Consider the following 24,007-nt stretch of genomic DNA (forward strand, 5'->3'; position numbering starts at 1 on the left):
GGAGGCATCTCCTTGCGTGCGGCTGTGGACCCAGCTATCAGCCTCTCCACGTACAGTCCACTTTAGATGCATGTCGCTCGTTGACCACGTTGACCAGGCCGCGCCGAGAGCACCAGGGTGGTGGACGGTGGCGAGACCTAGGAAGGGAACGACACGGAGGCAGGGAAGACTCGGTAGTTGTTTCCCACGCGGAGGGGAGTACGACTGTACGAGGGTTTACTGGTTCGTCTGCCGTTGACGGAGAATAACAGCAGGTGTGGGTGAGTAGAGGGATGGCTTGGCCAGCGATGGGAGTACGATGGGGCAGTCAGGCCTACGCGGCAGCACAGCCGGCCGCGGGGAGGAGGGAGCAGGCACTCCCGCTGGCGCTTGTTTGAGCGGCCGGAGCATGAAGAGCAGAGATTGAAGAAGCACGACGGCCGTTGGATAGACATCCAACAGTCACTGCTTGTGCGTCAACCTTTTTTTACGAAAGCCTCAAATCTGTGGAAAACAGCATACAACCCATCTCCCATTATTTCTAATAATTTATAGCCCATTTGCTAATTCTTAAGTTTTTTTAGCCCATATTCTTTTTGTTAGCATTACAGCCCATATTGTGGCCACGGTTAAAAAATTATATGAAATTTTGCATATTTCGGTGCGGTCCGAACTGTTTTTAATCTCAAAATTTTGACTCACATTCAAACTATTTTTTAAAATAAATGTATATCAATAAAAAATCCAACAAATTCTCCACGCATAAAAATTAATGTAATTTAAAATCTCGAAATGAAAAAAAGATATTTGAAACTAATTGCCGGTTTGATGTGTTTTAAAAATGTACAGCCCATTTCTCATTACTGATTGGCCATTTTCTCGACCAGCCGAATGAAGCTCTCCTCGTCTTGAAAGATTTGTAGCCCAACAGGCTTGACAAAGCGACTTACTTGGCAAATCACAAAAAAATTGGGTTGTGGCCGTGGACCCAGCTGTCAGCCTCTCCATTTACAGTACTCTTCCGATGGAAGTCGTTCCTTGACCACGTTGACCACGCCGCACGGAGAGCACCGCGGCGGTGGACGACGACAAGGCCTAGGAAGGGGACGACGCGGAGCCGGGGAAGACGCGGCAGTGGATGCCCACGCGGAGAGGAGTACGAGGGTTCACTGGTTTGGCTGCGACGTGAGGCTGCCGTCGTTGCAGAATAACAGGGTGTGTGGGTGAGTAGAGGGATACCCTGGGCCAGTGGTGGGAGTAGTAGGGGGCGGTGAGGCCTCCGAGGCATCACAGCCGGCCACGAGAGGCAGGAGCACGCGACAGGACCGGTGCTGCTTTGGGCGGCTGGAGCAAGAAGACCAGAGGTTGAAGAAGCACTATGGTCGTTGGATGGACATCGTACGGTCACTGGAGCTAGAATCGTTCATATTGACTAAGTTGACAAAGCCCTCCGTCCTCGTCAACTTAGTTGGCCCACAAGTCAGCCACCCACTATGGTGGCTCCCAGCTAGCAGGGGTATTCATTTTTTGGTGCGTAATAAGGAGGCACTTCCTTGCGTGCGAAGATATAGCTGGTGGGTCCGACCTGTCAGCGGGGGGAACGTTTTTTCACGAAATACAGAAGCCCTTCCCACATACAGTGCACGTATAGTGCGTAATAAGGAGGAACTTTCCTTGCATGCGACCATGGACCTCGTGGGTCCCAGCCGTCAGGCTCTCCACGTACAGTCCTCTTCCAATGACTCTCGTATGTTGACCACATCGCGCCGAGCGCACCGAGGCGATGGACGACGGCGAGGCCCCAGACTGGAACGACCCGGAGATGGGGAAGACGCGGCAGTGGAGTCGCAGATGGAGAGGAGTGGGAAACTTGACTGGTTCGGGTGCGGGGTGGGACTACACTCGGCAAAGAATAATAGGATGTCTGGAGTGAAGGGATGGCCTAGCCATCGGCAGTGCAGCGTTTCCCTGAGGAGGGCAAAACAACACCACTGGACGCCGAAGGCTGGAGCAGGCGGTTCCGGCAGTGCTGGGGGAAGAAGACGAGAGATTGAAGAAGAATGCCGGCCGTTGGATGTAAACCCAACGCCTTCTTAGGCTTCGACCTACTGGCCCACATGTCAGCCAGTCCATTTGTTTTTAGTCCATTTGGTGGGCTGGGTGAAACAATGATGTAGCATCTATGCAGCCCGTTTAAATCCCATTTGCATTTTTCTCGAAATCCGCGGACTTGCTGGGCTGGGTGAAAATATCATGTTGGGCTAGACGGAGACGTGTTATAAAAACATAAACACATGATTGCACGTCAGTAAAATATTTGCAAGCTTATGTACGCAATCACTAGGAGTTAACTTGCCAAGTTATATATAAACAATTATTATTATTATTTTGTAAGAACTTTCAACTTACGAAATAAAATATCCTTTTAATTTGATGAGTTAATAGTACGTGGGGTATTATTATTTTTTAGGCTAGACGTGGGAAAGTTGAGTTGGTTCTAGGGGAAAGTACTGGGAGAAATCTCAGTTTACATCAAAAAAGAAAGTGGGAGAAAATTCAGAGACCTGCTGGGTCCACCTGAGGAGGGGAATATGTTGGGAGGAAGGAGATTCAAAGCACAGCAGCCGAGTGAACTAGTTTTTTTAGGACAAGTGAACTAGTTTACATACATAAGCAAATAGCCACTAAAAAGAGCAATCAGGTTAATGGGTTCTTAAAAGAAATATTTCGGACAAAACAGATAATTACGACACATAGGCTAATGCATGAAACACTCAGATGATAAAGGTGCTTATAAACAGATAAAGTACAACATCTAGACCTTCTTGGCACGCTTGATCATGACGCTGCGGCTGTCCATGTACTCGTCGGTTACGGGAAGCAGACACGCCCTCATGTCCAAGATCTGCCTGTACATGTCATAGCATGCGTATGCGTCTTTGTCCGCGTAGGTTATGTAGGCTAGATTCAGAGGTACCTCCCACGTGTTCAGGTCGTCTTCTTTCATGTTGGCGTATCAGGGGTCGATAATGGTCTCAGCGAGGTCAACCACGGTGTCCTTCTCTTTCCCCATTGCTGATGATCTTGCATTGCTTCTGGATGTCGACAAGCTTGTTGCACCAGATGGCCGAATCATCATGTTCTTCTTTCTCTCCACCGTAGCGAAGGTGCAGTCGGCGCTGCCGATGAAACGGGCGAATGCTCCAGAACCTGGTGCAGCCATAGGACTGAGGTGAGGCAGAGCTTCACCGAGTCCGTATCGTTGGTGTACATCACATTCAACTTGGTGCAGCCATAGGACTGAACGGCAAACTCAAAGGGGAACTCCTTGCCGAAGTTCATATCCAGCAGGCTCACCCCTCGGATCACCATTGGAGTCTCTTCGAGTGAACGAGTGTGAAGGCGGCTGCAGCAGTTCGTTTTTTAGCTCTTGGGGAACTTGATTCAATAGTAAGATGAGTGTGTACAGGCGACAACAATTACTACCCCTCCCTCATCCGCTGCACGCCCGGCAGAAGATGCACCGTCGACGCATTCAAACGCCTCCATTAAGAAACCTACTCCGGCCACACGTCGGTTCACGAGAGGGTCTGTATTGGTACTGTAATAACATGAGTTAGTGGTCACTTTACTTAAATTTAATTAGCTTTATTAATAGAAATTTATACTTAAAACAAGCAATGCATTCGCTCGTTCTATCAGTGCCACAGGATCAACATGCACAACAATTAGAATTATTATTCTCAGGACGCACACGATCAACACATTTGTTGCACTTTCACAAAGATAATACTACCAAGTTTGAACTGTTTGTTATGGTTGTTGTCCTCTGCATCATCATGCCGTGTTTCCCAGCTTGCAAGATTCAGAACCAACAAATAAGATGCAAATAATAAGTACAACAAAGATGCCTACACATCTCATTGATTCCCAACTTGCAAGATTCAGAATCAACAAATAAGATCCAAATAATAAGTACAACAAAGATGCCTACACATCTCATTTATTCCCAGCTTGCAAGATTCAGAACCAAAGAATAAGATTCAAATAATAATTACAACAAAGATGCCTACACATCTCACTGATTCCCAGCTTGCAAGATTCAGAACCAACCCATTAGAGCCTTTTGATAAAGTGAATATCGGGATTAAATCCATCTTGGCTAGCCATGTCGTACAATCGAAGAACATGGTGAATGCTCTTGACCGTCACAACATCTGTAGTTGAGTATTCCTGTTTGCACAACATGTTTGCACAGCACAAACAAGGAGACAAGAGAGCATGATTTCACTTTAATAGTGGCCTCCTTGAACTCAACCTCCAGCTCTACTTGGATGAGGTCTGCCTGGAGTTTCATGATTCAATTCATGCGCCTTTTTCTGCAGTTCATCTGAAATGAAGCAAAGATTGTATCATTCAGCTAGCAAGAAGTACTTGCTCTTGTGAGCTGGCAAGTTCTTATTTAGTAGTTGCACTAAAATTGAGGAACATTAAGGTTGGCTATCCGGCTCATGTAAGGTGCAACTATAATTTTCTTATCCTTTTGTGCAGTTCCACTAAAATAAAGTGCCATTGTGGTGATAGTGACAGCTCCATCTTGCAAAGGCTAATAAAATGTTGCACAAGATTACCAGCAGAACTTGACGGAGATTTTGGAAACTCCAATCACCATTTTGTGCAGTTCCACCAAAATTGAGAGGTGTTGCCCACGTGACATTTTAGTTGAACTGCACAAGACACTCATTCCAAAAAAAGTGTTTTGTGTAGTTCACCAAAAGGTCACAATAGCAACAAGGTGAAATGGATATCCCTATCTGCAAAAAAAGATAGAAAGTAAACAGTTGCTGGTCAATAATAATATATGAAACATATACAAAATGAACAGAAGCATCCTAATTATGTTCATGGCAATCACGCAAGGACAGTAGAAATTTTAAAACGTCAGCAATGCTTCATGTTACCAGAAGCATTACGATCAACAATGAGATTCCTCAAATATGGTATTACTTTAATGGTGGCATTGCTTGTTTACCAGACATAGTAAATAAACAGCAGCTAAAGAGTTGGTTTAAGGCCATGGGACCGTGGGGACACCAGGACACTCTATAGCGTAAAGGAGCAAGTTACTTATCATACTGGGGAAAACAGCAGGAGTGCCATTTGTAACACAGTTTAATTGCATCTTATCACAGGAGGCATTAGATTAAGAATAACACTGGTTAGACATGTCCCTAAGGTAACAGTGTGATCGCTTCATTTTACATGCGCCCTTACATTAACAACAGCAAAAGGTTGGTATAAGGACATGTGACAGTGGACACATTAGCACAATGTACCTACAAGGAGGCATAAAGTGGTGATGCCGAGTTTGTTCATGCTATGTGAGGGCAGCAAACATAATCCTGGAGACCTTGTACTATGTGAGGGCAGCAAATCTAATCCTGGAGACCTTTTACTCTGTGAGTGCAGCAAATCTGATCCCGGAGACCTTTTACTATGTGAGGGCAGCAAATCTAATCCTAGAGACCTTTTACTATGTGAGGGCAACAAATCTAATCCTGAGACCTTTTACTATGTGAGGGCAGCAAATCTAATCCTGGAGACCTCTTACTATGTGATGGCAGCAAATCTAATCCTGGACATACTCTATTGACTTGTCCACCAGCCACCACTTTCTATCCTTTTTTCAACCAATAATAGATCTGTTCCTTATCCAGTTTGTACTACGTTTTCCCATTATTTCCCTTTTCAACCAAGAGACGGGTTGGGTATCTGGTCTCTACTACTTTCACCATATTAGTTCCTCTTTGAATCAAGTCCTAGATTCATGCTACAACTTTCCCCCCTTTCTTCGTTGTTTGAACAAAGCCCTAGATTCAAACGCATGAAGTAGCTTTACCTCTAATAATACTAAAAATTTAGGTGGCTTTGGAAGAGTTGATGGGAGTAGAAAAAGATGCACATGCAGACACGTGGGGAGCTGGGGCAGTAGAGCAAGACCGCTTTCGAAGAACTTATACCTGAGGGTTGCCGGGATGTCGGCGGCGGCAGGTCGGATCTGCGGACAATACGGCAGGGAGGAAGAAGGGTCGGAGGACCTCCCGAGCCGGCGCTATGTCGGAGAGAATGGCACGGGCAGAGGATCGCCCCCCCCCCCGGCAGCTGTGGGTTTGCTCCCTCGGTGGCGATGACCGCGTGAACGATGCACCTTTTAGTCCTCTACACACACCGGCCGAAGGGATCTAGCCGGATCTGTGACCAACGGTGAGCAGAGAGAAAATATCTCTACCGCTGTCTTGTTTATATCTGGAGAGGATGAAAGAATGAAGAGAGCAACCCTAGTAAAGCAAGCACTCAGGCCCCTGCATCCATATATAGTGGAGTGATTATCTTTTTTCTCTCCATAACAAGCGTTTCAATTTGTGTACGTGGCATTAAAGAAAAGAAACTCTCTATTTAAGGTGACTACTGTACGACTCCTACTTACTACTACCTCCGTCCTAGTTTATATGACCCCTTTGTAGTTTGTGCCAAATTTTGACTAAAGATTTAACTAACAAAATGTTAATGCATGTCAAGAAAAATTATCTCATTGGATTCATATTTGAACATAGTTTTTGACATGCGTGAACATTTTGTTAGTTTAATCTATGGTCAAAATTTGGCACGAAATACAATGGGGACCAATAAACCCGGACGGAGGTAGTACTAGTAGTACTACAGTATTGTTCACTTGTGATCCCCGCCCTCCATTCATTGAACAACCCCACGGGTGAATAAACATACAGTAAGTACTGTATTTATATAGAACGAACAAGCTCAAACTATTTTCGCGTAGTTAAAAGTTGAGGGCAGGGCTTTTCCCGGGCAGTACGCGCGGCAGTTCTCGGGTAGGCGGTTTGACAGAGAGGCAAGGAGGGTGAGCGCGTGGGGCTGTGCGATTTGACGGTGCGTTACTTCTGGAAAGAATTGTGATATGACAACTCACTATAGTCATGAATTACTGGCGCTCCGACCGGGGTGATGCCCCCCTTCCGTTCCGCGCTCTAATCTGGTGCATGACACGTCGACCTGGATGCTGGCTCTCCCACATGTTGGAGTAGTAAGAAGGAGCAAATAATGATGTGGTATATACTAGTTCTATACTACTCCCTCCATTCCTAAATACTCCCTCCGTTCGGAATTACTTGTCGCAGAAATGGATGTATCTAGACGTATTTTAGTTCTAGATACATCCATTTCTGAGACAAGTAATTCCGAACGGAGGGAGTATAAGTCTTTGGAGAGATTTCACTATGGACCACATGCGGAGAAAAATGAGTGAATATACACATGAAATGCATCTATATACATCCGTATGTGGTCCACAGTGAAATATCTACGAAGACTTATATTTAGGAACGGAGGGAGTACTACTTAGGTCGGAGGAGAGCGAACCACGGCAGCCCAGTGAACCAGCAGTGCGAACCACGGCAGCCCAGTGAACTAGCAGTAGAAAACAATGTGGTGATATGGCCATAAAAAACAATGTGCTAAGGTCCACACTGTAGCATGTACAGTAACACTCCTCTTTGTTTGGATCCCTGAGTTAGAGCTAGTTTGGGTTGAAATAGCCTCAAATTATCAAAACAAGAGGGGTTAGTTTGAGCTAGTTTGCTCTAACCTAGCTAAAAAAACTAGCCCGGTGGAGAGGTTCTAATTGGGTTAGTTATCCTCGGGCCCACTAAATGAGAACTAAAAAAATCTCCCCTGCCCGCACCAGATCGCCCCCCCCCTCTCGCACGACTCCCCTCTGTTCCCCATAGGCCCGCCCGCCCAAGCGCCGCTCGCCCTCTCTCTCCTCCAGCCGCCCTCTCCTTCCGGCCTCCGCCACCCTCTCCCTCCGTCCTTCGAAGGTCTCCCCGCTCCCCCTTCACCAGTTGTTTTTCTCCCTCTGTCGTGCGCGGCGGCGGTGCATCTACCAGGGAGATCGCGAGAGGGGTGAGTTTTTTCGTTCCTTCTCTGTCTCACGGCCATATCATTGATCTTGCTTGCTCTAGCGCTAATTCTGATTTGGAAAAGTAGATCTTGATCAAACTTGGTAAAGATTTGTGGTGCACGCATGGAATTGTTTGATGCTGCTTGAGGAGGTAATAAATCTTTCTAGAGGCCCAAAGATTCAGGTCACCTTTCTAGGTATTTCAATTTCAGGCTTGCATAAATTCTAGAGGCCCAAAGATTCAGTTCACCTTTCTAGGTATTTCAATTTCAGGCTTGCATTATTTCTTGAGGCCCAAAGATTCAGTTCACCTTTCTAGGTATTTCAGTTTCAGGCTTGCATTATTTCTTGAGGCCCAAAGATTCAGTTCACCTTTCTAGGTATTTCATAGGCTTGCATTATTTCTTGAGGCCCAAAGATTCAGTTCACCTTTCAAGGTATTTCAGTTTCAGGCTTGCATTATTTCTAGAGGCCCAAAGATTCAGTTCACCTTTCTAGGTATTTCACTTTCAGGCTTGCATTATTTCTAGAGGCCCAAAGATTCAGTTCACCTTTCTAGGTATTTCACTTTCAGGCTTGCATTATTTCTAGAGGCCCAAAGATTCAGTTCACCTTTCTAGGTATTTCAGTTTCAGGTTTGCATTATTTCTAGAGGCCCAAAGATTCAGTTCACCTTTCTAGGTATTTTAGTTATAGGCTTGCATTATTTCTAGAGGCCCAAAGATTAAGTTCCCAGTCGGCGGCAAGTGGCCCTGCTACCCATGCCGGTGTCGACCTCAACTCACAAGGGCCGGCGTCGGAGGGGTTCCCGGGGCTTGGGCTCTACAGAGCCTTCCTCCAGAGCGACGATGGAGAGCTCCTCCCTCGGTGCATGAGGGGCTCCGGGCCCCCTCCCCATCATGAATGACTTCCGTGATGAGTTAGCTCATTCTTTGTTTCATGAAGTGCTTTTTTATTTTGTGAAGCTTGATTGACGACTTGTATGTTTAAGTGGGATATCTCATTTGTATGGACAAAGTAAAAATTATCATGTTTTGCATGCTTGATTTGTATAGATGGTTTGTTTATGTCAATTGTGAGCGGGAGGAGGCCACAAAAGAGCCGGCCACACCAAGAGGGTGCTTGGATCCAAGGGACTTATTTTAGTCTGACTAAAAATAGTGTCTTTAAGAGGCTAAAGTTCCAAGCACCCCTAACTAAAGAGGGGCTAAAACTAGTCTTGAGACTAAAATTTTTTAGTCAGGGGTACCCCTACTACAATGTGGATTAGTCCTCTCTCTCCTCATTTAACTCCTCTCCTTTAACACAGGCGAGTTCTGGATTGGAGGGTTTGGAGGATAATAAATGCTCATTAACTTGATTTAAGTCTCTTTAGTATTTGGATCCAAGCATGGGTGAGGCTAGCAAGTTTTAGTCCCACTACTTTTAGTCATGGAACTAAAACGTATCCAAGTACCCTCCAAATGCGGCAGGAAATTGGGTCCAAAGTAGTCAAATGATTGAGATAGAGCATTTATTGGCAATCTAACCTTGCCATCCATACACCTCTTTTGTTTAGAGTTAGTTCAGGGTTAGAATCTAACTCTAACCTCTAACTGAGTTAGAGTTCTCCTCGTCTCGGTTTATCGCCATCATACTTTGCCCATTCCTGTGTTTTCAGTATCCTGTGAATCAAAGAGGCCCTTTTTTGCAGGAAAAATCAAAGAGGCCCTTAGACTGGTTTAGGTCCGGTCATTTTTTATAAACGTGTTATGTCCAAAATTTAATGAACGTGCTCCGGTTTCCATGAAAATAATCTTGTTTCATGTAGTAATTCATTCATTTATTTATTCTTCTGCGGGGGGTTTGCTTGTAATTCGTGAGGTCTGAAATGTAAACTACCCCGACATATGCTCCGAGTCGTGCATGCACTACGACCCAGATGCTCTATGTCCCACATGTCGGCGAATGGGAGCACGTGGAAATAGCCTACGAGTACATATAGGAGGATAAATGCGTGAAAAAATATGTACTGTGAAGCGTAGCCGCAGTTCGAAAAGGAGATCTAAAGTGATGACAGCTATAGGTCGCACGCACCCAACTAGTGATACTAGAGATACGACTAATTTTTCCCTAAAAAAGAGGAACGAGTGCTCAGTAGTCCTATTCTATAAACACGAGTCCCATCTGACAACAGCATCCGTGCTACAGCTAGCTCTCCTCCCTCGTTTCTCTCTTCTAATTCTAAACTCAGCCGATGCCCAGTGGGCGGGGTGGGTTTGCTCAACTGCGGCCCCACCTCACAGTGAAAACGTTACGACTGGAATAAAAATGCCATATACTCCCTCCGTTCATAAATATAAGCCTTTTTAGATACTATTTCAAATAGAATACAACATACAGATGTATGTAGACATAGTTTAGAGTGTAGATTCACTCATTTTGCTCCATATGTAGTAGTCACTTGCTGGAATCTTTAGAAAGACTTATATTTGGGAACGGAGGGAGTACTATACTAGTAAAACATTAAGGCCACGAGGCGATGCAGTGCTGGTTACAGGAGGCAAGAAGAAGAGATGCATCCATCAACGACGTCCACCTCCTTGACTCAGGGCACCGGCCCACCGAACGGCGCCTAAGTAGCAGCAGCTTTCGTGGCCAGGTCGACGTGCTTCTGAACAATGGAGTGAAAAGATTCCAGCCGCTGGAAGAAGGCCAACGTCTTTATGTCCTTGCTTGCCTTGTAGTGGCCTATGTAGACGATTTCCTCGTAGACATGGATGTGCAGGTCGACGGTTTCATCCATGGCAAGGCGCTGCGCGGCGAGCGCGGCCTCGAGGTGCACATTCTTCGTCGCAACCTCCGGCACCTGCAGGGCCACCAGGGCTTGAAAGAGTTCATCACCATGGAGGCCGATGAGGGTGGCAGGCAATGAGGAGACTGGGCGCGTGGGATAGAGCAGTACGGCAAGGTTGTCCGTGCGCTTCTTGATGGCGGTGAACTTGCGGATGGAGTTGACCATCATGTCGTCCATGCGAGAGGCGAAGCCGGCGTCGGCGAGGGCTATGATGCCTGCGGTCACAAACATCGTCTGGAAATGCTGCACGGTGCGGGGCCGCAGGTCGGTGCCTTGGATGATTTGGCACAGCCGACTGCCGCTCGCGTCCATCGCCTCCATAGGTGCTTGTGGCTTCTGGTGACTTGGTCTTGGATTGGAGTGAGCAGTGTTGCGCAGAGACTTGGGAGTAGATGGATTGGAGTGGTGGGGCGCCTTTATTATATGAGAGTCCAAACTCTGTTGCATTCACATCGTGCTGGCTCTATTCTGCTTCTCCAATTAATTCGCTCTACATGTAATTGAGGATGCATCATTGACCGTTCAACGTCTTGGGAACCGCTACCCTCTCCCTCCTTGGCATTCAAGCACCTATGGACCCGTCGACGATGAGGTGCCTATGGTGACTTCGTAAATTTCAAGATGATAGTGCCGTGCGTGTGTGAGTTCATAGGGGTGAGTGTATGCGCGTGTATATGAGCGCTTGCGTCTGTACTATGTCAAAAAAACGTAAATGCGTGTCAAAAAGAGACTAGTCAGTATACTCAATATTGTGCACCTCGGAGAGGAAAATGATAGAACTAGTACGTATTTATTTACGGTGCAGATTCACTCATTTTGCTCCATATGTACTCCATCTTGGTGTAGTCTAGTCTCTTGTTGAAATCTCTAGAAGGGCAAATACTCCTTTCTGTTTTAGAGGGCTATACTAGCAAGTAGTTGTACGTATTAGTACAATAGTGGGCTCACATAGCAATTTTGTCTCATGCCAGAGCCTGGCTATATGCGTGCTCCAATGTTCGCAACTGCAATGTTCGGTTTGCGCTTGGCTCTTCGCCTCTTCGAGAAGACGAACAATGATGTTACTACTACTGCTTCTACAGTGTTGAATCCACTCCTGCATGTCCGTCCACCGCGAGTGGGACGGATAGCTTGTTGTAGATAATACTAAGCAAAAGCCTGTCCTCGTTTGCGAGCAACCGCGCGCATGGGCAAGGGAGAAGGCATGTCGTAAAATCAAGCTTCTCCTTGTTGTACGAGTTGATGCGACACATCATAGCACTGGCCCCACATGCTTGCCTCTAAACTTGGCTGAAAGACCCGCAGTGTACAATATATTTTCTGCAACCTCTAACATTTACCCACCACAAATTAAAACATATGTGGCCGTATGCATCGTTCTGATGCAGAGGCCGGGGAGTCCCCCCTTTTCGAAAAAACAAATTAAAATATATATTCCTGTCTTGACCAGATGAGCATGCAAACTACAATCATCAGGGTGACAGGTAGGGCCAGAAGGAGTCCCCCCTTTTCGAAAAAAATAATTAAAATATATATTCCTGTCTTGACCAGATGAGCATGCAAACTACAATCATCAGGGTGACAGGTAGGGCCAGAAGACTATTTTAATTTTTTTTAAAAACTTCGAGATGGCCACATAGCATGGAGCCGACCCCAATGATTTTAAGCTAATTACAGGCATGGTACATGCTATCCTAGACTACTCTACACATGAAACTACCACACGAGCGTCCGGGCTGCGCTTGGCTCTTCGCCTCTTTGGGAAGTCGAACAATGATGGAGTACTACTGCACTGGAGGAGTACTACAGTACGCTTCTGGCCATCTGACACCGATTGAACTGTTGCATGTCCACTGCGTGCGGGAGGGAGAGCGTGTAGTGAAAGCTTCTCCTAGTCTTGGCAGCCACCACGCTCATGGGCGAGGGAGGGACGCTCCTGCCTTTGCGTGTATGACAGGTGGGCCCGACAGGTGTGTGGCCAACCTGTCATACAGCAAAAGGCAGGTGCAGTTAAGTCCGCAGGTACTCTGAGTTTATCTTAGTAATATGCTAATATAGGGATTACCTTGGTCTACTTTAGCTTAAGAAATGGTAGGTTTTGGTGGCGATGCAGCAATTACTTCGACATCAGATCAGTAATTTCCAACAGTCGAACGGATATTTTGTGTCTGTTGGATATAAAGTTCCTTTGGTAAGAAGTACTACTTGTCATCGAAATGGATAAAAGGAGATGTATGTAGACGTATTTTAGTTCTAGATACGTCCCTTTTTATCCATTTTGATGACGAGCACTCCCTCCATTCCACAATACATGCCTTCCATTTGTCAAAATATAGATGTATCTAGACATGTTTTAGTATATAGGTACATCCATGATAGAGCCAATCGGATGGTTGAGAACACTATAATTCGTCGCTACAGATGCGTGTGTGACTCCCAGATGCAGAGGCCGGCGGTCATGATCCTCCTTTTCGAGAAAATACAGACGCGTGTGTGAGAGGACGAGTGCGTGCATGCACCTCTTCTCTTCCTGTATAACGTACTACTAAACTCAGAGTACAAGTTTTTGTGGGTGGCACGATGGTGCGTGCGAGAAGTCCCAAGAGATAGGTTTAATGCTTCTGAAAAAAGGACTAGCCTAGAGCTCGCCACGCGGCTATTCCTGTCGAACGTCCCATTAACCGTAAGATATGTATACGACGGTGTCAGTTATTGCACGTACATAATAGTACTCCCTCCTTTCCGGTTTATAGGGCTTAATTCAAAAATCTCACCAACCAAGATGGTGAGTGGTGGAATATTTTTTGTAGTTTGCAAAAGCACCTAATTAATGCTCTTGTTTTTCTCAAAAAATTATGTTTATCAATGCATTAATTGCAATGCATGCATGCATAAAGTACATGCATTGGTCAATTTTATCTTAATACTTGCATGCAATGATTTAATGCACCTTGGAATCTGAACATATGTTGGGGAACAACCAAATTGAGCCTTGTAAAATGGGAAAACTAAAATTTTGAGATAAGCCCTATAAAACCGGAAAGGAGGGAGTAGAAAAAGAACTACTCCATCCGGGAATAGTGCCGCACTTCGAAACTAGAACCGTCAATAAAATTTTGAGCTTGCGTCTCGTCACATTCCAAATTACTCCATGCTATATTGAATTGCAAACCTGTTCACACCGATCACAACCTAAACGGTTTCCCACTTAGGAGCGTATTAGTACTCGGTGATAAATACTAGTATGCCAAGATGACTGCCCATTCCTCCTCAACTCCTCATCCACAAAAACAAACAAGTCTTCAGCATCCTTCCCTTGCGTCTGCCATGGCCAGTGTGAGTTCTGGGTCGAGAGATTGCCACCAGGGAGAGGCGAGCATGGAAGCGGAAGCACGAGAGATGTCCTGCCTCGCTGCGAGAGCAGCCGACATGTCCCGCCGTGCGGAAGTAGCAGCACAGAGGTCCCGCCGTGCCGCTGAAGAAGCACGGAGGTCCCGCCGTGCCATCGATGCAGCAGACTGGTCCGGCCGTGCCGCGGAAGCAACAGAGATGTCCCGCCGCCCCATGAATGCAGCAAATATCTCCCACCGCGCCGCGGCGGCCTGGGAAAATTTCTCGCGGGCAGGCGACGACTGTTACAGGCGCATGCGTGCGATCATCCATAGCCAGATGGATCAGATCTCCGGCTGGGCGAGGTTGCAGGACGACATGAAAGCCCCGTTTGAACAGGCTACCGACGTCATCCGGCAAATAAGGGAGGGCAATGAGAGGCTCCGGGCCGAGCGCGACCTGCTGAGGGAGAAGATCGTCCAAAGGTGCAGACCAACAGGAGGAGACCAGTGCCTTGTTGAAGAGGATCGGCATCATCATCAAGAAACTTAGGTATGAGAATGACATGCTCCGCAACGAGTGCCAAAGGCTGGTGGAGGAATCCGTGGATGTTCTCAAGCAGCGTCTTGAGGACACGAAAGAGCTCATCGCCACTCGGCATGGAGACTAGTTCCCGCGGCCTGCAGCAACACATCAAGAAAGCAGAGATCAGCAAGCCAGATTCTTGTCTTCCTTCTTATTTTGCCCTTGTGTATTTCAGACGTAGCCGCATGTGGCTTTTTTAATTATGTTTCTAATTATGTAAGACAATTAATCGTCCTTATCTTTCTGTGGAAGATCAATGTTGCGAGGCTGGAATGAAGAAAACTCTTGCTGTGGCGACCCTGGCGTTGTTGTTCTTCTAGTTGCTGCTGGGCTTCCTTCAGTTTCCTAGTTTCTTTTGATGTAATAATCGGTTTAGGATGTGGATTGTGTCTTCGGTTGTGAAATGTTGGGTTCTAGCGTGGATGTTTGGCCTTTGTTGGCCTCTTGGGATGTTGCGATTTCAATCTGGTAGCTTTTAGTCCTTCATGTTAGGCTGGAGTTGTGCTGAACTTCTTGTGCATTGTGGTGGTTTTCAGTAATGAAAATCGGAAGGGGAAAGACCTTCTTTCATCAAAAAATAAATTAATCGTCCTTATATATTCATCAGTCTTGCTATAAGTCGCAGTAGATACTATATAGGTCCGTGGGATCTTACATCAAGATCCGCGCTTTCAGATTTTCTTTTTTTCTCTCTTAAATCTCAGTCGAGTGAGACATAGCCACGCCATTAAATAGAGGCTCGGGCGCCATTAATGGAGACCTTGGGAGAGAGGCAGACGACAGATGGAGGTCAAAGGGCTCTCCTCCCGATAAGCACGCGCAGGGGTCTGATAGCACGCCTCTCGTACTCAAATAGCTACCTTGCACGGCGCCTCCTAGCTAATAAAAAATGGGGACGCGTGGCGGCACGTAAATGGTACTAGTAAGTAGAACGCCCACGGTTTCAATAATACTTGTGTTTCCGATTGTAACGTGACAACACTTGTTCCAAAATGACTTTGTTGATTGTTAATTTGTGTGCCTTCGCAAATCGGACTGCAAATTTACCACAGCATGTTGGTACCATGTCACGGCACCAAGCCAAGTTTCATTATTTTCATGCGTGTTTTGGATTTACAGGAATTAAAAAACTAAGTTTCTCAATGTTTCCAACCCAGCTATGACGCCCAGAATTTTGAATTGCATTCCCATTTATTTCATGGAACCTAGAAATTTACCCGAGGACACACATGTGATTTTTCAACCAACTTTCATGCACTGGAACATGTGCTTGTATTTCAAATTTGAATTATGCACACAAAGGTGACATGTTCCCTCCCAGAACCACGAGCCTTCTTGAGAGAAGCTCTGATTTGCAAGAAGCTTATACCAAAATTTGTTCCTATTCGGCCAATTTTTTTACCACGGCATGGTACTACCATGACATGAAACCATGCCAAGTTTCATGATTTTAAAACCAAGTTTCTCAATGTTCTCGACCGAGCCATGATGCCCAGATGTTTGAATTTTATTCTCATTTTTTGCATGGGACCTACTCCATCCTTCCATCTATATAGGGCCTAATGTGTTTTTCAAGACAACCTTTGACTAATGACAAGATTAGTAGCACATGAGATGTATACTATGAAAATTATATTATTGGAAGCTCCTTTGACATACAAATTTGAAGGTATGCTTTGTGTAAGTTGCATGTCATATATTATTGCTCTAGCGTTTGGTCAAAGTTAGGCTTGAAAAAATTCATTAGGCCCTATATAGATGGAAGGAGGGAGTAGAAATTCACCCGAGGACACAAATGTGATTTTTCAACCAACTTTGGTGCACGGGAACATGTGCTTGTAGTTCAAATTTGAATTATGCACATTAAATGACCAAAAACTCAATTAATGTGTAAATAAGGCCAAACGAAGCCAGAATAATTCCAAAATTTAACATGGCACTCATGTAGTTCTATGTTGCCTTTGTAAATAAACTCAAGGGGGACAACGTATATCGTTTCGCACTCAAAGGTGGCACGTTCCCTCTCAAAACCACGAGCTTTCTTGAGAGAAGCTTCGATTCGCAAGAAGCTTATACCAAAATCTGTTCCTATTCAGCCAATTTTTTTACCACGACATGGTAGTACCATGACACGACATCCATGCCAAGTTTCATGATTTTCAGACGTGTTTTGGATTTACAAAAAATTTAAAACCAAGTTTCTCAATGTTCTCGGCCGAGCCACGATGCCCAGATGTTTTAATTTTATTCTCATGTCTTGCATGGGACCTAGAAATTCACCCGAGGACACAAATGTGATTTTTCAACCAACTTTGTGCACGCGAGCATGTGCTTGTAGTTCAAATTTGACTTATGCACATTAAATGACCAGAAACTCAATTAATGTATAAAAACGACAAACAAACCCAGAATAATTTCAAAATTTAATAGGGCACTAATGTAGTTCTATGTTGCCTTTGTTAAGAAACTCAAGGGGGTGGGGCAGCGTATATCGTTTCACACTCAAAGGTGGCACATTCCCTCTTAGAACCGCGAGCTTGCAAATCGGCCCAATTTTTTTACCAAAACATGTTACTGCCATGACATGACACCATGCCAAGTTTCATGATTTCCAGGCGAGTTTTGGATTTACATGAATTCAAAATCTAAGTTTCTCGATGTTCTCGGCCGAGTCATGACGCCCAGATGTTTGAATTTCATTCTCATTTCTTACATGGGACCAAGAAATTCAACCAAGGACACACATGTGATTTTTCAACCCACTTTGGTGCACCGGAGCATGTGCATGCAATTGATATTTAGATTATGCACATTAAACGTCTAGAAACTCAATTAATGTATAAAAAGGCCAAATGAACCCGAAATAATTCCAAAATTTAACAGGGCACTCATATAGTTCTATGTTGCCTCTGTAAATAAAATCAGGGGGAGGTAGCGTATATCGTTTCGCACACAAAGGTGGCACATTCCCTCTCGGAACCATGAGGCTTGTTGAGAGAATCTCCGGTTTTGCAAGAAGCTTATACCAAAACTTGTCCCAATTGAGCCAAAAATTATACGCATGAAAACAAGGTTTAGATTATCCCGAACATCACGCTACCTAGACCAATAATGTACTATGATTTGAATTCAACATAAAATGGATACAAATATTTGAATTGGAGAGCGTATAGTACATGTAGTTTATAGTGAAATATGATTACTCTTATATGCATGTTTTTTGTTATCAAGATAATATTATTCAAATAAGGAAAATTGATTCAAATTTAGTCCATATGGTAGACGACAATATATATGTTCACATGGTGGAGTAAAATATTCATATATGATAGAAGATCAAAATGTATGACTACATCAATTATAAACCGCAAGGCCACCTAACAATATATTCGAATTCAACATAACGTGGATTCAAAAATTGAAATTCGAGATCATGGCATCTGTAATCATATAAAAAGGGACATTACTCTTTATTTGGTGGGAATTGATTTGTTTTTTGTTGTTGTTGAGGGAAGTGTGAATCGATTTGGTACTATGCAGGGTAATCTTGTTCTCCTGATTTTTTTACATTTTTCTTGTAGTTTTTTCAATGGCATCTATAGCAATATAGTAAAAGGGGACATGACTCTCTTGTGTCTTGTATGAATTGTTTTTTTACACGTTAAGTTTGTTCTGCCGAACAAGGAATCCGCACCTTGTTATCCCGAAATTTTCAAGCTCGAGTATCTTTTGTCTCACCTGCTTTGAAACTCCTGCTTCTTCAACCTGCGCCACGCCTTGTTATCCCGAAATTTGGACGCGCGCGAGAACTCCCTCCTCATACGAAATCGCTCCCGCAACCCAGACACGCGAAATCCCCCTTCTACCCCTCAGCCGGAAATGAAGCTCCACGTCGCGGTGTCAAAACCGGTGGGGGTACGCTGGTAACTTACCCTACATTTCGGACAAGCGCGTCCCTAAGCTTGGCTCCCCCTCCCCCTTCGTCCCCCATTCGTACACCGAGGCCGCCAAAACCCGCGAAACCCCACGCTCCTCCGTCGGCCTCCCGACCGCCACCCAGCCGGAGACTCTTCCCCGACCACGTCATCCACCACAACAGCTCGTCGTCCCTCATCCACCGCATCGAATGAGGATCTGTTGTCGATCTCGTCGTCCCGCCGGATCAGCCGCCCCGTCCTCCACCTCCAAGGAGCTGCCCCGATGTTCGCCTCATCTATCGCGCCACCTCAATTCCCACAGCGCTGTCTTGACCTGCCCCACCGGAACCGCAACACCCTCACCAATTCCTCCGATGAAGCCGAGGCCAACTCGGCGCCACCAAGGAGGTTCTGCACTCACTGCTGCATTTTATCTTTTATTCGATCTCACGGGGCTGCCGGTGCTCGATACCGAGCAGACATGGCATGTCTCCATTGACGGCGCCGTCACCGGCCACATCATCCATGGCGTCTCTCCCCCATGTCGTTGCTTCCTCGGCGGCGACTTCCACAACGGCACTAGCTGCAGCTGCTCCGGATCTCGCTTGTGCTGCGGCTCTGTTCTTGCTGTTGGTCACGCTGCTGCACTGCTCCTACTTTCGTTCGTGTTGTTGCTCTGCTCTTGCTCTCGCTTGCGCTGCTGCTGCGGATGCACGACCTCCTGTAGCTACAAGAGTTACTACTTTAGCACTCACTCGCGGTGCTACTACATGACTTGCTCTCTGCTAGTGCGTTCCCTGCTCGAGCGTCTGCTGATTTAGATCACTGCTTCTCTGCTACTAGTGCTCGAACGCCCCAAACATCTACTGCAATGCTCTGTTACTAGTTCAATCAGTATCAACAGTAAAATTCAGTTTCGTCTGTGAAGTTCATTTTCTTCAGTTAAGTTAGAGTGAACAGTACTTACAGCATCTGTCGGAGCGGCCGTGGCGCGGCTGATGCGTTTTACATCTAGCACTTTTTGGTGATGTATTTTATATCATCTATTGCAGATGATATTAGGGTCCCACTTCAGATTAACATTGTCTGTCTTGTCATGCTTCAGCCTCGTCGCTGTACACCTTAGCGGAGCTGCTCCAATGACGGAAACCATCCATCACAGCGGAGCAGTACCCTCGGCGCCTTTTCCAGAGGCCTTGGATCTTCTTCCCCGCCTCTGACAGTCACACCAGCATCATCACCATCCTCCACGTCCAACCCAATGATGCTGAGGTCCACAAGGCTATGCCAAGGAGGTTGTATACTCATCGCATCACTTTGTTTCTCCATTCCTCTGTTCTTCCAATTCATATGAGCCAAACACCCAGGTTGACTGAAATCCTATGTTTCCAAATGCTCTGTTTTGCATGTGCATTCCTATCCTATTCCTGTGTTTTTCCTATCCCTGTGTTTATAGAATCCTCCAATTCTAAGGAGCCCTTACAGATTTACTTCATTTCCAGATAGGCGTCAAACAAAAATCTGTGTGTTATGTCCTGCTCCTGCCGTGTCGTCATCCACCCCACCTGAGGTGCACCATCGACAGAAGCGTTCACTGCAGCAGAGATCCCCCCTGCAGACTTTCTTTCGCCGCCTCAGATCATCTTCCCCGTTGCCGGCAGCCACGCCAACTGCATTACCATCATCGACTGAGCAGATGAACCTGAGGACTACACAGTTCCGGAAGAGAGGTCGCAGTCTTTCGTGTTTGCTTACGTTATACATCGGTTATTATTACCTGCTACTTTATCATTCAATCTTGAGTTTTGAGTTGCCCATGGGTCTCATATCAAGCCAGCAATGAATAGTATCTGTCTACTATCTGGTTCATCTGGGGTCTTCTATGTGGTTCATGTTGGGTGGGAAACAAACAATAGATGATCCATTGTCTATCTTTTTAAACTGGAGCTATAATCTACCTGCTATCATTAGTTTTGGATCCATCCACTCGTTTGCTACCATCAGTCTTGATTTTTGCATGCACCCCTTAGGCCTTACAAAATCTAACTATTTTTTATTATGCATGTCAGATATTGTACACAATCGTACTGAACATGTAGAGAAAAAGAGAAGACCATTGCGTGCAAATATAATGTCATGCAGACGCCGCTCCATGGTGGGCGAAGTGCCCCCCTCCTGCATTTCCAGATTGTATTCCAGAGGAAGATAACTATTCAGATGGAGATTCAGATGGAGCCGACCATGCTTTTTTACCACCTGAGGTGTTTGCTCTAACCCGACATGCTGATGTTGGTCATATCATGCATATGGCGCCTTGCATTGCTTACATTATACATCTTATATGTCATCAGCTTAGTTTAGATTTGCTTTGTGTGAATGCCACCTGTTTGGTTTCTATATCATACTCCCACCATTCCTAAATATTTGTCTTTTTATAGATTTCAACAAGTGACTACATACGGAACAAAATGAGTGAATCTACACACTAAAATATGTCTATATACATCTGTATGTGGTAGTCCATTTGAAATCTCTAAAAAGACAAATATTTAGGAATGAAGGGAGTATATGGGAATTATGCAATGCCATCTTCTTTAGCCAGGCATCATATACGTGAATCATGCAATGCCATCCTGTTTAGCCAGTCATCGTATATGTGAATTGTATCGTGCCATATTTTTTTCCATAATGTATTCCATTTGTCAACAATGTTTATACAGTCATCTACTCTTCTTGTGCATCAGCCATTTGAGTCGGTCATGGGAAAATATGGAGTGAAAACAAGGTCTTCTGAGCAGTCAGTGCTACCTGTCGACGCAGATTTCTTGCTGGTTACAGATAGCTCCTCAGAGGAGGATTCAGAGATAGATGACCAGTCGTATCCCCCCCGAGGTGCATGCTCTAACTTGGTTGTGTTATATTGCTCATATCATGCATATGGTGTCTTGCATTGCCATGCCATCTGCTTAGATTAGACATGCTTTGTGTGAATGCCTCCTGTTTGCTTTCTATACCAGATATGTGAATTATGCAATGCCATGTTTTTCAGCCAGTTATCATATATGTGAATTATGCACCGCCATGGAGCCAGGCATCATATATGTGAATTATCTCATGCCACCTTTTTTTCATTACGTAATCCATTTGTCGACAATCTATGTATATTGAACTACTCTTCATGTGTATCAGCCATTTAAGCCGGTTATGGAAAAATCTGGAGTGAAAACAAGGTCTTCAGAGCAGGCAATGGTACATGTTGAAGCATATATGTCGATGGTCACAGGGAGCTCCTCAGAGGAGGATTCAGAGACATATGACCAGTCCTATATCCCACCTGAGGTGTATGCTCTAAGTTGCAATGTTTATATTTCTCATATGATGCATATAGTGTCTTGCATTGCTTAGTTTAGACATCATATGCACACTATTGAATTCTATCTGCTTAGTTTAGAGATCATACATGCGAGTGCCAGCTGCTTAGTATATGAATCAATTATGTCAATTATATCATGCCATCCTGTATACTTAGACAACATGTATGTGAATTATTTCATCCCAACCTATTTTAGAAAGACATCATATAGTTTTGCCATGTCATCCTGTTTAGGTACTCATCATATGTCGAATTATGCCATTATATCCTGTTAAGTTATCCATCATATATCTGAAACCGTGTCATGCTATCCTGTTTAGTTAGGCATCATATATGTGAAATTGTGTCATGTTGTCCTGTTTGTTTAGACATAATATATGTGAATTACCACATCTGTCTATCATACAATGTCTGTACATTCAATTTCTTTTCTTGTTTATCAGCCATTTGAATTGGAGGGGGTGATGGCAGTATCTAAGGGAGAAAAAACCCGTTCCTCACAAAAGACAGTGCTACCCGTCGATGCAGATAGAACCATGGTTGTACTAGCCCACAAACTAGCCCCACCACACATAATCAAGACTCTTCCTGATTGCACACTTACACTGTTGGACAGAGAACCAGCTACAACCCATCTAACCGCAACCCTAGTGGATAGTAACCCACTTATAGTTGACAAAGCACCATGTCCACCACAGAGTACCCCCACACGAGTAGTTTGTAAAGCTACTGCAGTGCCCAAAGCACGAAGACCACCACAGCTAACCCAAACTCCACGTTTAAAGCAGAAGAGCAACTGTTCTCAGGTCAGATTCCGTAGCTATGGTCCATAATCCTTTGTTGTTGCATCACTATACTTACTCATACCAACTACTTTCGAATTTAAAGGATCCAATTGAAACTCCAATGGTGCAATAGGTATGTTTTAAACCTATTTCTTTAACTGGATTGCTGTTCTAACTTCTTGCTCTATGTTGATTTCAGTTTAAGTTGTATAAACAGTTATGTTCTCATGTGATGCACATTACAAGTGCTGCCAATGTTGTGTAGTTTCTCACACTTATATTCTGTCTATGCTGTTGTGTCTTAAAAATATATGAGTTGAAATGTGTCTCTATCTTAATTAGGGAACATAAACTAGAATGATATGGACAATATAGTGACCATAGTACATAGATATATGTTTGTTTCATGCTGTTATCCTGTCCACCTTACTACTGAACCGGTTTACCAAAATGAGTTTCGTATAGTACAAGCTAAACCTGTGATGTGTCTCCTTGTTTCTCTTGTAATATGCAAATAGAATATTGGAGAAGAGCACCCCACTATGCAATGGTAGAGAAAGTAATGCAGATAAGGTTCAAGATAGTGAGACAACCCTGTTGGTCTCCAAGAAAGGTCATAAAAACGATCTTGTAGACAGTGAGAAAACCCCACAGTCCTGCGTTAATGTAGTGTTCGAGTTACTGGCTAGTACCGCTGGCACAAGCTCTTCGAACTCGCTGCCTGAATTACTTCGGCTTCTTCAGTCTCAGCTACAAGCTGAAAGGCATCAGTCAGCTGTGCTGCGGCAAGAAGCCGAAGGACTGAGGAAGTCTCTGTAGAATTCAGATGCGTACTTTCTTATGCAACATCAAGCGCTAGAGGATTTAAGCGCCAAACAAGAGAAAGTTAATAAGCTTGCTAAGCATCTTGCTAGCATTATGGGTACCCAGGATATTGTTTCTTGAACTCTTCTAAAGTGGTTTCAGTTCTGGACTTGTTTTGTTGTGGCGTTTATATGCTGCTTTGTTCCCTATATTTGCACTAGTGGCGAACTTTGATGCCCAGTGGATGTAATATGTGTAATAGCCGTGATAGCCTAGCATAAGTTGCTTGCTTATTTATTTGCTTGTTTTCTTGTTTATTTGTTTTCTTGTAGTCAATGCAGTTCTTTTTCGGCGGTTTGCTAGTGGCTGCAATAACCTATTTTTTAAAACTAGGCCACAACAACCATGGGCTAATATTTA

This window comes from Triticum aestivum, chromosome 6B (assembly GCF_018294505.1).
Source record: "Triticum aestivum cultivar Chinese Spring chromosome 6B, IWGSC CS RefSeq v2.1, whole genome shotgun sequence".
NCBI classification, from domain to species: Eukaryota; Viridiplantae; Streptophyta; class Magnoliopsida; order Poales; family Poaceae; genus Triticum; species Triticum aestivum.